Genomic DNA, 14,271 nt, shown 5'->3' on the forward strand with positions numbered 1-14,271 from the left:
TTGCAGCCTTGACTTCTCAGGTTCAGGTAATCCTCCCATCTCAGCCTCCCAAGTAGCTGGAACTATAGGTGTGTGCCACCATGCCTGGCTAATTTTTTGTATTTTTTTTTTTTTTGTAGAGGCAGGGTTTTGCCATGTTAACCAGGCTGGTCTTGAACTCCTAGGCTCGAGCTATCTACCTGCCTTGGCCTCCCACAGTGCTGGCATTGCAGATGTGAGCCACCATACCTAGCTGTCAATTTTAATCTTTAGTCATTAAGGGGAATTTCCAAGCCAAAAGAAAAAAAAAGAAAAAACCCACAAAAAACAAAAACCCAATTCAGCTAGTTTCCTAGAAATGAGTCTCAGGCTGAAGACTGCTCTCTACCATCCTAGAAGCAGGAAGAAACTCAAACTCAGCTTCCCTATTAGAAGCGAGCTTAACCTCCAGAGTTACCTGCCTTCTATTGTCATGGAAGCAAGAAAACTTGCCTTCCTCGTTGCAAGCAAGTAAAACTTCAGAAAAGGAGCTGTACAGCAAAATAAACTTTAGATCTCAACCAAATTTTGGGAGATCAGGAATTTCCTGGAAGGAGGGGAGCTCCCAGGCCTCACCAAATTGTCCTGTTGGGTTGAGCCATAAAGATAGCTTAAGCCGGTACGAAGCACCCATAGGAGATTTGTCAAAAGTCAGGGCCACCTCCATTCAGAATACCTTCATGATTGCCAATTTGTAAACCAAAAAGTATCTGAGACAAGTCTCAATCAATGTAGAAAGTTTATCTCGCCAAGGTTAAGGACTCACCTGTAACACAGCCTCAGGAGGTCCTGATGACATGTGCCCAACGTGGTCAGGGCACAGCTTGCGTTGATACAGTTTAGGGAGACATGAGACATCAATCAATATAGGTAACATGTATGTTGGTTCAGTCTGGAAAGGCAGGATAACTCAAAGTGGGTAGGGGGCTTCTAGGTTATAGGTAGATCAGAGACAAATGATTGTATTGTTTTGAGTTTCTGCAATTTACTTGTGAGAGCAGGGTAAAAGAATAGTCACTTATGCCTTAGTCTGGCTTAATGAAACAATAGGGCAAAGGAAGCTATCAGATATGCATCTGTCTCACGTGAGCAGAGGGATGACTTTGAGTTCTGTCTGTCCTTCATTCACAAGGAATTTCCTTGTGGGCAAATTGTGAGGGAGGTATGCAGCTTTTTAATCTTTGTAGCTATCTTATTTAGGAATAGAATGGGAGGCAGGTTTGTCATCGCAGTTTCCAGCTTGACTTTTCCCTTTGGCTTAGTGATTTTGGAGTTCTGAGATTTATTTTCCTTTCACACTCTTAACTTCTGCCTTCCATAAAGTTCTAGGACATTAATACAATTCAGCCACGCTCCTGGTCACTTTATAACAAGGATGGACTTTCCTTCTGTTTCAAATACCTTGCTCCTCATTTTCATCTGGTATCTTATCAGAATGGCCTTTGCTGTCCATCTGTATACCAGCATTCTGATCAGTACCAGTTAGGCAATCTCTAAGAAGACTGGGGCTTTCCCTGGGGCTCTACTCTTCTGATTCCTCATCAGAATCCCCTCAATATTTCATCCATGGCAATACAGCTTTCCCCAGCATTCACTTCAAAACTGTTTCAGGCTGGGTGCGGTGGCTCACGCCTGTAATCCCAGCACTTTGGGAGGCCAGCGGGAGGATCACTTGAGGTCAGGAGTTTGAGATCAGCCTGGCCAACGTGGCGAAACTCCGTCTCTACCAAAAATACAAAAATTAGCCAGGAGTAGTAGTGGGTGCCTGTAATCCCAGCTACTTGGGAGGCTGAGGCAGGAGAATAGCTTGAACCCAGGAGGTGAAAGTTGCAGTGAGCCAAGATCATGCCACTGCACTCCAGTCTGGGCAACAGAGCAAGACTCCATCTAAAAAAAAAAAAGAAAAAAAGAAAAGATCTGGAGTCAACTGTAAATAAAGGCCAAGTGTGGTGGCTCATGCCTGTAATCCCAGCACTTTGTGAGGCTGAGGCAGGGGTATCACTTGAGTCAAGGAGTTCAAGACCAGCTTGGGCAACATGGCAAAATTCTGTCTCTAAAAAAAAAAAAAAAAAAAAAAATAGCCGGGCGTACGCCTGTAATCCCAGCCACTTGGGAGGCTGAGGTGAGAGAATCCCTTGAACCCGGGAGGCTGAGGTTGCAGTGAACCGAGATTGTGCCATTGCACTCCAGTCTGGGTGACAAAGTGAGACTCCATCTCAAACAAAAACAAAAACAAAAACAAAAAAACCAGCAACAAAAAAACTGTTTCAGCCTCTACCCATGACCCAGTTCCAAAGCCACTTCTATATTTTAAAGTATTTATTATAGCAACACTGCACTCCTCTGCTACCAGTTTCTGACGTAGTCCATTTTATGCTGCTATAGCAAAATACCACAGATTGGGTAATATTTTTTCTTGAGATGGGGTCTTGCTATGTTGCCCAGGCTGGCCTCAAACTCCTGGACTTAAGCAATCCTTGACAGACTGGGTAATTTATAAGAACAGAAATGTATATCTCACAGTTCTGAAGGCTGGGAAGTCTAAGAACAAGGCACCACAGATTCAATGTCTAGTGAGGGTCCAGTGTCTGCTTTCAAGATGGCACTTTGAACTCTGTGTCCTCTGGAAGGAAGGAATGCTGTGTCTTCACATTGCAGAAGGTGGAAGGCCAAAAGGGAACAAACTCCCTCTGTCAAGCCCTTTCATGATGGTATTAATCCATTCTTGAGGGCAGAGCCCTCATGACCTAACCACCTCCCAGAAGGCTATGTATTTCTGTGTTGGATAACTATTGCACTGAGGATTAAGTTTCCAACACACTAATTTTGGGTGACACATTCAGGCCATAGCAGACGGGTTATTGCACTCCTTCAGATCTTTGCTCGAATAACTTCTTCTTAGCGAGGACTCCCTTCACCTTCCTATTTTGAGTCACACCCCTCTCTCGTGTGTCTTTTTTCTTCTTCCTGTTCCAGGTCCACTCTCCATCCCTCCCCTGCTTCTCCTGCCAGTGGGCCAATCTGTATGAATTACATCATTGTGCTCCCTTGCACTGTGGCTTCCAGTTGGGTTTGGCCAACAGGGGATCTCTAGAAAAAGATTGGAGGGACGGAGGAGGTTGAAGTGGTTACTCCCCCAGCTTCCTCCTATGGGTTCACTTTAGGCAAGTTTTGGGCTGGCTGGGTCCCAGGGAGCCTCCCTCTACATGACCGTCTTCTTTCAGGTTTCCTTTACAGATCATTGACTGATCCCTGGGGACATGACAGACCCCAGTTATTTATATGATAATCCCTGCCATGGAAACAAATACAGCAATTCAGTCACAAACTCAATCTGCAGGTGACATACACACAAGCCACAATAAGGCACTGCATCTCGAAGACAGCATCTGTAATGAAAAAGCTGATTAAGATGATGGGGCGCCACATCCCCTTTGGTGCACTAGATCCATGTTTGGATCTGCTGTAATAGCCAAACCCCCATGGAGGTCTGAGGTGGCCCAATGAGGGTTCATTTGACCTACAAAGAAGATGCTGGTGCTCATGGAGAATGCATTACTTGCCAGCAACATTGGCCTGTGGCTCAAAGTGAACTAGGCATAATAACTTGTCTGACCAATTCTCAGTTGATAGTTGGTTACAACGGCTTCTGATTACCATGGGGTCGCTATAGATATATAGGTGGCTGTTCTTTTCCAACAAGCAGATAGCATCCAAACTCTTTTTTTTTTTTGAGACAGAGTTTCACTATTACACCCAGGCTGGAGTGCAGCGGTGCAATCTTGGCTCGCTGCAACCTCCGCCTTCCGGTTTCAAGCGATTCTCCTGCCTCAGCCTCCTGAGTAGCTGGGATTACAGGCATGCGCCACCACACCCAGCTAATTTTTGTATTTTTAGTGGAGACGAGATTTCACCATGTTGGCCAGGCTGGTCTCAAACTCCTGACCCTGTGATCCAGCTGCCTCGGCCTCCCAAAGTGCTGGGATTACAGGCGTGAGCCACCACACCCGGCCGATAGCATCCAAACTTAAGACTGTGATGATTATCTTTGTCATGTGTTAGAGTTTCCTGGTATGACACAATCTGACAATAGAATGCTGTTTACAGCTGCGGGCCCTGAAGTACATTTCAACATGGAATTCTCCTTTCCACTTGCAGGTGGTGGGTAAAATCAAACTTTAGTATGGCTGGTTAAGGGAGCAGCTATATCAGCCACTGCTTCTTCATTCTTTGCAGGCACATGGGAGGGGGAAGAGTCTACTCAGTGTGCCAGGACCCCAGAACCTGTGTCCCTAATTGCCCCTTCTTTTTTGAGCATTAACTTTGACCATTGGTTGGTAAGTTCGCATTGCTCTAGCTGAGGCTAACTTGGTGGACATGACTTTGGGTCTTTTTTTTTTTTTTTCCTTTTTTGAAGGGCACTTGATGGACATACACAGCGGGCAGGCAACTCTGACACTGTCTTTACCTAGAGGAGGGCAGTGTTCCTACCATCCATCTCCTCTGCAAATGGAGAACATTGCTGTGGTCACTATGCCTGTGCAACAGATTCCTTCTGCTCTGCAACCACCATCCTCAGTCCCAAGGGATTGCCTTTGAGAGCAGACTAGTGACTGCTGGATTCCCGTGAGGTCAGTGCTCTAAGAAAAAGTACAGATCATTTGGCTGATTCTGGGGACATCCTCAGCTGATGGAGCAAGGACATACGCAAGCAATATCAGGAAACAGATCAGCGTTGAAGAGTAAATAACCTCTCACCTGCTCTTTCAGGTTCGGACAGGAAGAGCTTCAACAGCCTGTAGCAGCTGCCTAGGCCAGACTCCATTCCACAAACCTACAGTACTGAATATATCACCACCACTACCCCTGTCATCCATACCCAGCTATGGGAGACCTTGTTGGTCTTACTCTCTGACCATGGCAGGGGAATTGCTCCTAGCTGGCCATTTTCACAAACTGCTGTGCTTTAGAGTGTGAAAGGAAAATAAATCTTGGGATCCCAAAACCACTAAGCCAAAGGAAAAAGTCAAGCTGGGAACTGTTAGGCAAACCCACCTCCCATTCTATTCCTACAAAGATTAAAAAGCTACATATGGCCAGGCACGGTAGCTCACACCTGTAATCCCAGCACTTTGGGAGGCTGAGGCAGGCAGATCACCTGAGGTCAGGAGTGAGTGATCAGCCTGGCCAACATGGTGAAACCCCATCTCTATTAAAAATACAAAAATTAGCCGGACGTGGTGGTGGGCACCTGTAATCCCAGCTACTTGGGAGGCTGAGGCAGGGAGAATTGCTTGAACCTGGTATGTGAAGGTTGCAGTGAGTCAAGGTCGTGCCAGTGCACTCCAGCCTGGGCAACAGAGGGAGACTCCGTCTCAAAAAACAAACAAACAAACAGCAAAAAAAGAAAACTGCATACCTCCTTCACAATTTGCCCACAAGGAAATTCCTTGTGAATAAAGTACAGAGAGAACTCAAAGTCATCCCTCTGCTCACATTAGACAAATGCATATCTGATTGCTTCCTTTGCCTTATTGTTTAACTAAGCCAGACTAATGCATAAGTGACCGTATCTCTATGCTCCTCTCAGAGTAAATTGTATATTCAGTGAAAGTCTAATCAGAAACTCAAAAGAATGCAATTGTTTGTCTCTTATCTACCTATGACCTAGAAGCCCCCTCCCTGCTTCGAGTTGTCCTGTTTTTCTGGACTGAACCAACGTACATCTTACATAATCGATTAATATCTCATGTCTCCCTAAAATGTATAAAACCAAGCTGTGCCCCGACCACCTTGGGCACATGTTTTCAGGACCTCCTGAGGCTGTGTCATGGGTGCATCCTTAACCTTGGAAAAATAAACTTTCTAAATTGATTGAGACTTGTCTCAGATATTTTTGGTTCACAGGGGGAATTCGGTTGGGAGAAATCAGGCCACAGCTGTAAATGGCACAACCATATTCCCATCCCCTGCGTGGAAGGTGTGGAGGTGAACTGGCAGAATACTGAGCAGTCCTATATATCCCCCAGGACTTGATTTGTACTCTGGATATATGTCCTTCCTTGCTTTCTCTTTGGAAAGAATACCACCTGCATATGAGCCCTCATGATAACCCAAGACCTGTGGGCACAGCAATGTTCCCAGTCCTAGTCTCTGGTGCTTTTGACAAGACATGCCTGGGTATTCAGTACATAGATTTCACCATTTTATGCAGATTTTCCTCCCATAATACGTAGAATCTACAATCCACATGGGCTCAGATATCCTGAAGGGAATTGCCACAGGGACAGCCAGGGTTCTCACTGGTGAAGTTATCATGAACTCAGGTCACGCTGGATAACCACACAGCTTTGCACTCTTTTTGGCCAACCAGGAGAGTAGCTAGCTGCATTGGACAGTATCCTCTGCTGTTTCTCGATGAATACCTTTGGCCAAGTCCAGAAGCCCAAAGCTACCATGGGAACATGCCTCATGGCTCCAGGCTACTCCTCTGTCTGAGCCTTGGGCTCTTTCCTCAGACTTCACATGGTCTCCATGTCCAGGTGGCTCAGGCCTCCATGGTGGGCTTTGTACTATGACTCCAGGTCTCCCTCCTTCTGCAGTGTCTCCTCCAGCATTGCCAACAACCATTGTAAATCCCATTATAAGCCCAGTTGATTTCTACTCCTGTTGGGCGTGCTTATGTTTGATGAGCCTGCAGGTAAGGGGATAAACCTTGGAAAACCAAGTTGCTCTGTATTGGAAGCCCCTGGGGGCTCACTCCAGGCTCCTAGTAAACAGATAGCAGATGGATTCCAGAGAGGGCGTCTTTCCCAAAAGCAGAATTGACTCTACCTGGCTTCTACATCCCATAGGGGCTCCAGGTGTCCTCAGCACTGCAAGCAATTTCCCTGGCGTCTAAGTTCGGACCTGTTTTTCTTTACTTACAAGACTAACCTCACATTTGCTTACACAAAAAGTAGAGTAGCAAGGTGGGGTTCCCCTTCTGGAGCACACTCCATGGTGTTTCCCGCTGTGCCCTTGTTCCCTGCCCCTCTCTCCAAACGATGATGAGCGGTTGAACAACTCAATGCCTCATTCGGCTTCCACCGAATGTTTGTGCGTTTCTCCAGTAAAGGCTTTTCTGAGCCCACACTCAATGACCTTGTGGTTTTTGCCTTCACTCAATGCCCAGATCTCTTGCACCTTAGAGCTCTGTCCTCAGGTCCCTTCTTTTCTACATCTCCCTACCTTGGTGATGGTTTTACATAGCATCTAAATGCCAATGATTTTCTTTCTTTTTTTTTTTTTGAGACGGAGTCTTGCTCTGTCGCCCAGGCCAGAGTGCCATGGCCTGATCTTGGCTCACTGCAACCTCTGCCTCCCGAGTTCAAGTGATTCTCCTGCCTCAGCCTCCCAAGTAGCTGAGATTACAAGCACCTGCCACCACACTTGGCTAATTTTTGTATTTTCAGTAGAGATGGGATTTCGCCATGTTGGCCAGGCTGGTCTTGAACTCCTGACCTCCACCTGCCTCAGCATCCCAAAGTCCTGGGATTATAGGCATGAGCCACTGTACGCCTGGCCCAGACTTTTTTTTCTCATCGTTATTCCCTGAATAACACAGTATAACCATTAAGTATATAGCATTTACATTGCGTTAGGTGTTATAAGTAATCTAGAGATAATTTAAAGTATACAGGAGGATGTGTGTCAGTGATATGCAAATATTGTGTCATTTTACATCAGGGCTTAAGCATCTGTGGAGGGGTCCTGAAACCAATCCCCAGGGAGGTAGAGGGACAACTGTATATCCAGAATCTGACACTTTCCCACTGTCTCTGCTGAGGTCCAAGCCACCGCCATACCTTGCCTGAACAAGAGTGGCAGTCTCAACTGGCCTCCCCATTCCCACTTCTGCCCTCTAGTCAGTTATCAGCACTGAAGCCAGAGTGCACCTTTATTTTCTTTTAATAATTAAAAAAAATTTTTTGAGACAGGCATATGCCAACACACGTGGATAATTTTTGTATTTTTTGCAGAGAATGAGGTCTCACTATGCTGCCCGGGGTGGCCTTGAACCAGAGTGCTCCTTTAAAAATAAGTCAGCTGGGCATGGTGGCTCATGCCTATAATCCCAGCACTTTGGGAAGTTGAAGCGGGTGGATCACCTGAGGTCAGGAGCTCGAGACTAGCCTGGCCAATATGGTGAAATCTCATCTCTATTAAAAATACAGAAATTAGCCAGTTGTGGTGGTGTGTGCCTGTAATCCCATCTACTTGGGAGGCTGAGGCAGGAGAATCGCTTGAACCTGGAGGGGAAGGTTGCAGTGAGCCAAGATTGGGCCACTGCACTCCAGCCTGGGTGACACAGCAAGACTCCATCTCAAAAAAAAAAAAAAAAAAAAAAAAAAAAAGAAAGAAAAAGAAAAAGAAAAAAAAAGAAAAATAAAAACTATAAAATAAAAAGAATCAACTGGGCGTGGTGGCTCATGCCTGTAATCCCAGCACTTTGGGAGGCCAAGGTGGGACAATGGCTTGAGTCCAGGAGTTTGAAACCAGACTGGGCAACATAGCAACACTCCATCTCTACAAATAATCAAAAAATTAGCCAGGCAAAGTGGTGCACACCAGTAGTCTCAGCTACCCAGAAGGCTGAGGTGGATCACTTGAGCCCAGGAAGTTGAAGCTGCAGTGAGCTGTGATTGCGCCACTGCATTCCAGCCTGGATGACAATGCAAGATCCTGCTCAAAAAAAAAAAAGGAAACAAAATAAATAAAAATATGAGTCATGGCCTGTAATCCCAGCGTCTTGGGAGGCTGAGGTGGGAGGATCCCTTGAACCCAGGTGTTTGAGGCTACAGTGAGCTATGATCATACCACTACACTCCAGCCTGGGCAACAGAGTGAGACTCTGCCTTAAAAAAAATGTGAATCAGATCATGCTACTCCTCTGCTTTAAAACTCTGCAAAGGCTCCCACCTCACTCAGAGGCGAGCCAAAGTTCTTCCTGTGGCCTAGAAGGTACTACGTGACCATCCTGACTTCTTACTTCCCTACCTCACCTACTACTTTGCCCGTCGCTTAGTCTGCTCCAGCCACTGACCTCCTTGCTATTCTTTTAACACACCAGGCACATTCCACCCTAAGGCCTGAGCACTGGCTGTTGCCTCTACCATGAACACTATTCCTCTGTTGTCCATATAGCTAACTCTCCTACTTCCCTTAGGTGATTTGCTAAATGCTTCTTTCTCAATGAGGCCCATTCTGACCACCCAATTTAATACTCTAATCTACCCCTCTTCTCTAGTTCTATTTATTTTACCATGGCATATATTGTTTTCTTTTTTTTTTTTAATTTATTTTTATTTTTGGAAACAGGGTTTCTTCTGCCACCCTGGCTGGATTGCAGTGGCGTGCTCGTGGTTCACTGCAGCCTCGACCTCCCAGGCTCAAGTGATACTCGCTCATTAGCTTCCTTGAGTAGCTGGGACTACAGGCATGTGCCACCATGCCTGGTTAATTTTGTTTTTTTAAAAAAATGTTGTATAGAGACAGAGTCTCCCCTATGTTGCCTAGGCTGGTCTGGAGCTCCTGGCCTCAAACGATCCACCTGCTTCAGCCTCCCAAAGTGCTGAGATTACAGGCATGAGCCACTCTACCTGGCCATGTATCACTTTGTAATGCAGCATTTAACTTATTTATCCTGTTGCCCCTGCTAGAAGGTGGGCTCTACCAGGTCAGGGACCTTTGTGTTGCTCACTGATATATCTGAAGCACCTAGAACAGTGCCTAGCACTGAGTAGGTGCTCAATAAAAATGCATTGACAATGAGTATCTGTTACTATATCTGCTTTGCCCCACACCCAAGAGTAAGATCCAGTCAATGGCAGATCTTCAGTAAACATTTGTTGCATGACTCGTGACTCAGTGGGTAAGCGAGTGAATGAATGGATCAGTCAATGAATCAATCAAAGCCTGATTGCTGAAAATGCTAAGTATCTTCGTATATCCTTTAGGAGGAACATTTTCCTTTGTAAAGTTTTTTTTTTGAGATGGAATCTCACTCTGTCACCCAGGCTGGAGTGCAGTGGCGCGATCTTGGCTCACTGCAACCTCCACCTCCTGAGTTCAAGCGATTCTCCTGCCTCAGCCTCCTGAGTAGCTGAGACTACAGGCATGTGCCACCACACGCAGCTAATTTTTTATATTTTTAGTAGAGACGGGATTTCACCGTGTTAGCCAGGATGGTCTCCATCTCCTGACCTCGTGATCCACCCACCTTGGCCTCCCAAAGTGCTGGGATTACAGGCGTGAGCCACCATGCCTGACCCTTTTTAAAGTTTAATTTGCCCTTTGGTTTGATGTCTTTTCAGCTTGCTCCTTCCTTCCTTCCTTCCTTCTCTCTCTTTCTCTCTTTCTTTCTTTCTTTCAGCAGAATCTTGCTGTCACCCAGCCTGAAGTGCAATGACATGATCTCGGCTCACTGCAACCTCTGCCTCCTGGGTTCATGATTTTCCAGCCTTAGCCTCCCAAGTAGCTGGGACTACAAGCGCCCACCACCATGCCTGGCTAATTTTTGTATTTTTAGTAGAGACGGGATTTCGCCATATTGGCCAGGCTGGTCTCAAACTCCTGATCTCCAGTGATCCGCCTGCCTTGGCCTCCCAAAGTGCTGGGATTACGGGAACGAACCATCGTGCCTGGCCCACATTCTTCTTTCTTAAAGGTCCCGACTTTCTCCCAGGAGGAGAGGCCAATGAGACTCATGGTAATAAGAGTGACTAACATTTGCTGAGCATTTGCTGCTGGATTGTACATTTTGGGTGTATTATTTCATGCAATCCTCACTCCTCCTGCAAGGAGGTGGGTTCTACTTCATTACTCCATTTTATGGATGAGCACATTGAGGTCCAAAAGAAGCCAAGAAATCCAACCAAAGCCACACCGATAGTAAGTGGGGAAGCTGGAATTTGAACTCTTGCAGCCTGACTCACAGGGACATCTACTGGATAGGTTTAGACCATGCAGATAAGGTTTTTGATTTTTCCCCAAAGAGTAGGAGGCAGCCATGAAGGGCAAAGGATGAACATGATCTTTCGTGTGTAAACGATGATGAATAATTCCTCCCTATGGGGATACTGTGGGGGAATAGCTTGGTTCATGGATGGAAAGCCCCTGGACAAGGGCCTGGAGGAAGAGACACACGCAAGTAAATTACCCTTTAAAGGAGGCTCAGGCTGGGCCAGAGATCTTACACATGGGCATCTACTGCCATCCTGGGGCCACTGTGCTGTATGACACGCTGTGGGTTCCCGTCTAGTTAAATTTGGGAGGGGCAGGGCTGGTCTCTGCAGTGAAAAATGGCTGCCTTCGGAACTAGGCTAGGAGCAAGGGAGGAGTTCTCAGGGAGCGGGTGGTGTCCTGGGGGCGAGGGCTGCAGAACCCAGGAGTGCTAGGTCTGGGGACATAAACCTGAATAAGACACAGTCCTTGCCCACAGACTGATTAATATTAGGTAGTGTTAGTGAGACCTTGTCTCAAAAAACAAAACAAAACAAAACACAACAAACCCGAGTCATAGTAGGAAGCTGAACTTTATGGGGCCCTTACTAGGTGCCAGGCTCTCTCTGGGCTGCCTGCTTCATGAGCACATCCCATTTAATCCTCACAGCAACCGAAGAGTCTTGTCAGTGTCTAGGAACGACAGGATTCCTGGGTCCAATCCCAGTCCTGCCACTTCCTGGGGACTTCCCTTTCCGGAGCATCAGTTTCCTTGGATGTGAAATGGAGACAGAATAGAAGCTGCCTCCCGGGATTGTGGAGACCAGAGGACATAGCACAGGGGGCTCTAAGGACCGTATGTGGTACATTGTCAACAGGCAGTCTGTGTCCAAGAGGTGGGCTGCCAGCTCTGAGCCACAGAGATTAACGAAGCAGCCAAGTGCAATGAAAAAGACCTGGGTCCAGGTCAGTTGTTGTCAGTAAACTTGCTATGTGACCTTGGTAAGTCATTTTCCCTCTGTGAGCCTCTTTTGCCAGCCACACAATGTGGAGTTTGGACAAAATCACTCAGATTTTTGGCTATAGGGGCTACAGAAGAAGATCTAGAAGGTTTGCCACCATCTATCCCCGACCCTGAGCATCAGTAGAAGGAGATAGTAATTCAAGGCTCTGTTGAAATAATGAGGTGGAGACTGGTGTGATCCGTGAGTTGCAGAGGAGCCTCGCTCCTCAAAGTGTGGTCCTTACACCAGCCTCAGCATCATGTAGGAGCTTGTTAGAAATGTAGGCTCTCGGATCCCACCCTGGCCCCCTGGCTCAGAACCTACCATGTAACGCAATCGCCAGGATGCTCCTACACACAAGTAAGTGGGACACACACTGATCTGGGGCACTGATTCTCAACCTTAGCCACACAGTGGAATCACCAAGGAGTCTCCAAAGGTTGCGGCATCCAAGCTGCGCCTCGGGGATCTCTGCAGTGGGACCCAGACACCAGGGGTTTTTAAGAGCTCCCCAAGTAATCCCAATGTGCAACCTCATCTGATGTTGAGAAGGAATATATGTTTTAACTTTTGTATCAACTAAAATCAATAGAAAATCTTCTAGATTGTTCACAGAGAAGATCTGATACCTGCCACAGAGGCCAGGTAGAAGTTTGACATAAAAGCCAGGTCATGGCTGGGAGTGGTGGTTCACACCTATGTCGACCAAAAGAATCAAAACTCTGTAAAATACTTGAAGAGAAATATTAGCTAAATGTGAGTCACCAATGGCCCGTGACACAGCCCTCAGGAGGTCCTGAGATTATGTGCCCAAGGTGGTTGGGGTACAGTTTTTCTTTTTTTTTTTTTTTTTTTAGACAGTCTTGCTCTGTTGCCCAGGCTGGAGAGCAGTGGCATGATCTCAGCTCACTGCAACCTCTGCCTCTCGGGTTCAAGTGATTCTCCTGCCTCAGCCTCCCAAGTAGCTGGGATTACAGGCACACACTACCACGCCCGGGTAATGTTTTGTATTTTTAGTAGAGACGGGGTTTTGCCATGTTGCCCAGGCTGATCTTGAACTCCTGACCTCAGGCAGTCTGCCCGCCTCTGCCTCCCAAAGTGCTAGGATTACAGGCATGAGCCACCGCGCCTGGCTGGTTTTATACATTTTAGAGAGGCATGATACATCAATCAAATACATTTAAGATGTACATTGGTTTGGTTTAGAAAAGTGGGACAGCTCGATGTGGGGGCTTCCAGGCTATAGGTAAACTTAAAAATGTTCTAGTTGACAATTGGTTGAGTTTGAGGAACTGAGATCGATAGAAAGGAAATGTTTGGGGTAAAAGATTGGGGAGACCAAAGTTTTATTGTGCAGAGGAAGCTTATAGCTAGCAGGCTTCAGAGAGAATAGGTTATACAATGTTTTCTTATGGGACTTAAAAGGGTTCCTGAGTGTTGATTATCTCCTGGGTCTGGAAATAGAAAAGGAAGAGGATTCTCTACAGAATGTAGATTTTTCCCACAAGAGACAAACTTTGCAGGGCAATTTCGAGATATAACAAGGAAATATATTTGGGGTTAAACTATTTTGATTTCTTTCTTTATCTGTTATGTGATGTTATGCTGGAGAAGTATGATGAGTCATGTCTGACCCTTACTTCCCATCAAGGCTTAAACCAGTCTTTTGATCTTTCCGGTTACGTTAAGAGTGCCCTGGCTGAGAAGGAAGTCTATTCAGATGGTTGGGGGCCTTAGAATTTTATTTTTGGTTTACACCTATAATCCCAGCACTTTGGGAGGCGGAGATGGGAGGATCACTTGAGGGCAAGAGTTTAAGACTAGCTGGGCAAAAAAGGAAGACCCCCATCTGTACCCAAAGCAATTAAAAAATAATAATTAGCTGGGCATAGTGGTGCCTGCCTATAGTCTCAGATACTCAGGAGGCTGAGGCAGGAGGATTGCTTGAGCTCAGGAGTTGGAGGCTGCAGTGAGTTTTGATTGCACCACTGCACTCTAGCCTAGGTGACAGAGCACGATTTTTTTCTTGTTTATTTGTTTTTTGACAGTCTCACTCTCTCATCCAGGATGGAGCGCACTGACATAATCTCATCTTGGCTCACTGCAGCCTTCACCTCCCAGGCTCAAGCAATGCTTCAGCTTCAACCTCCAGAGTAGCTAGGACTATAGGGCAACAGCATCACACTTGGCCATTTTAAAATTTTTTGTAGAGATGAGATCTCACTATATTGCCCAGGCTGGTGTCAAACGCCTAGGTTCAGGCCAT

Source organism: Macaca fascicularis, chromosome 1, assembly GCF_037993035.2.
Source record: "Macaca fascicularis isolate 582-1 chromosome 1, T2T-MFA8v1.1".
Lineage (NCBI taxonomy): Eukaryota > Metazoa > Chordata > Mammalia > Primates > Cercopithecidae > Macaca > Macaca fascicularis.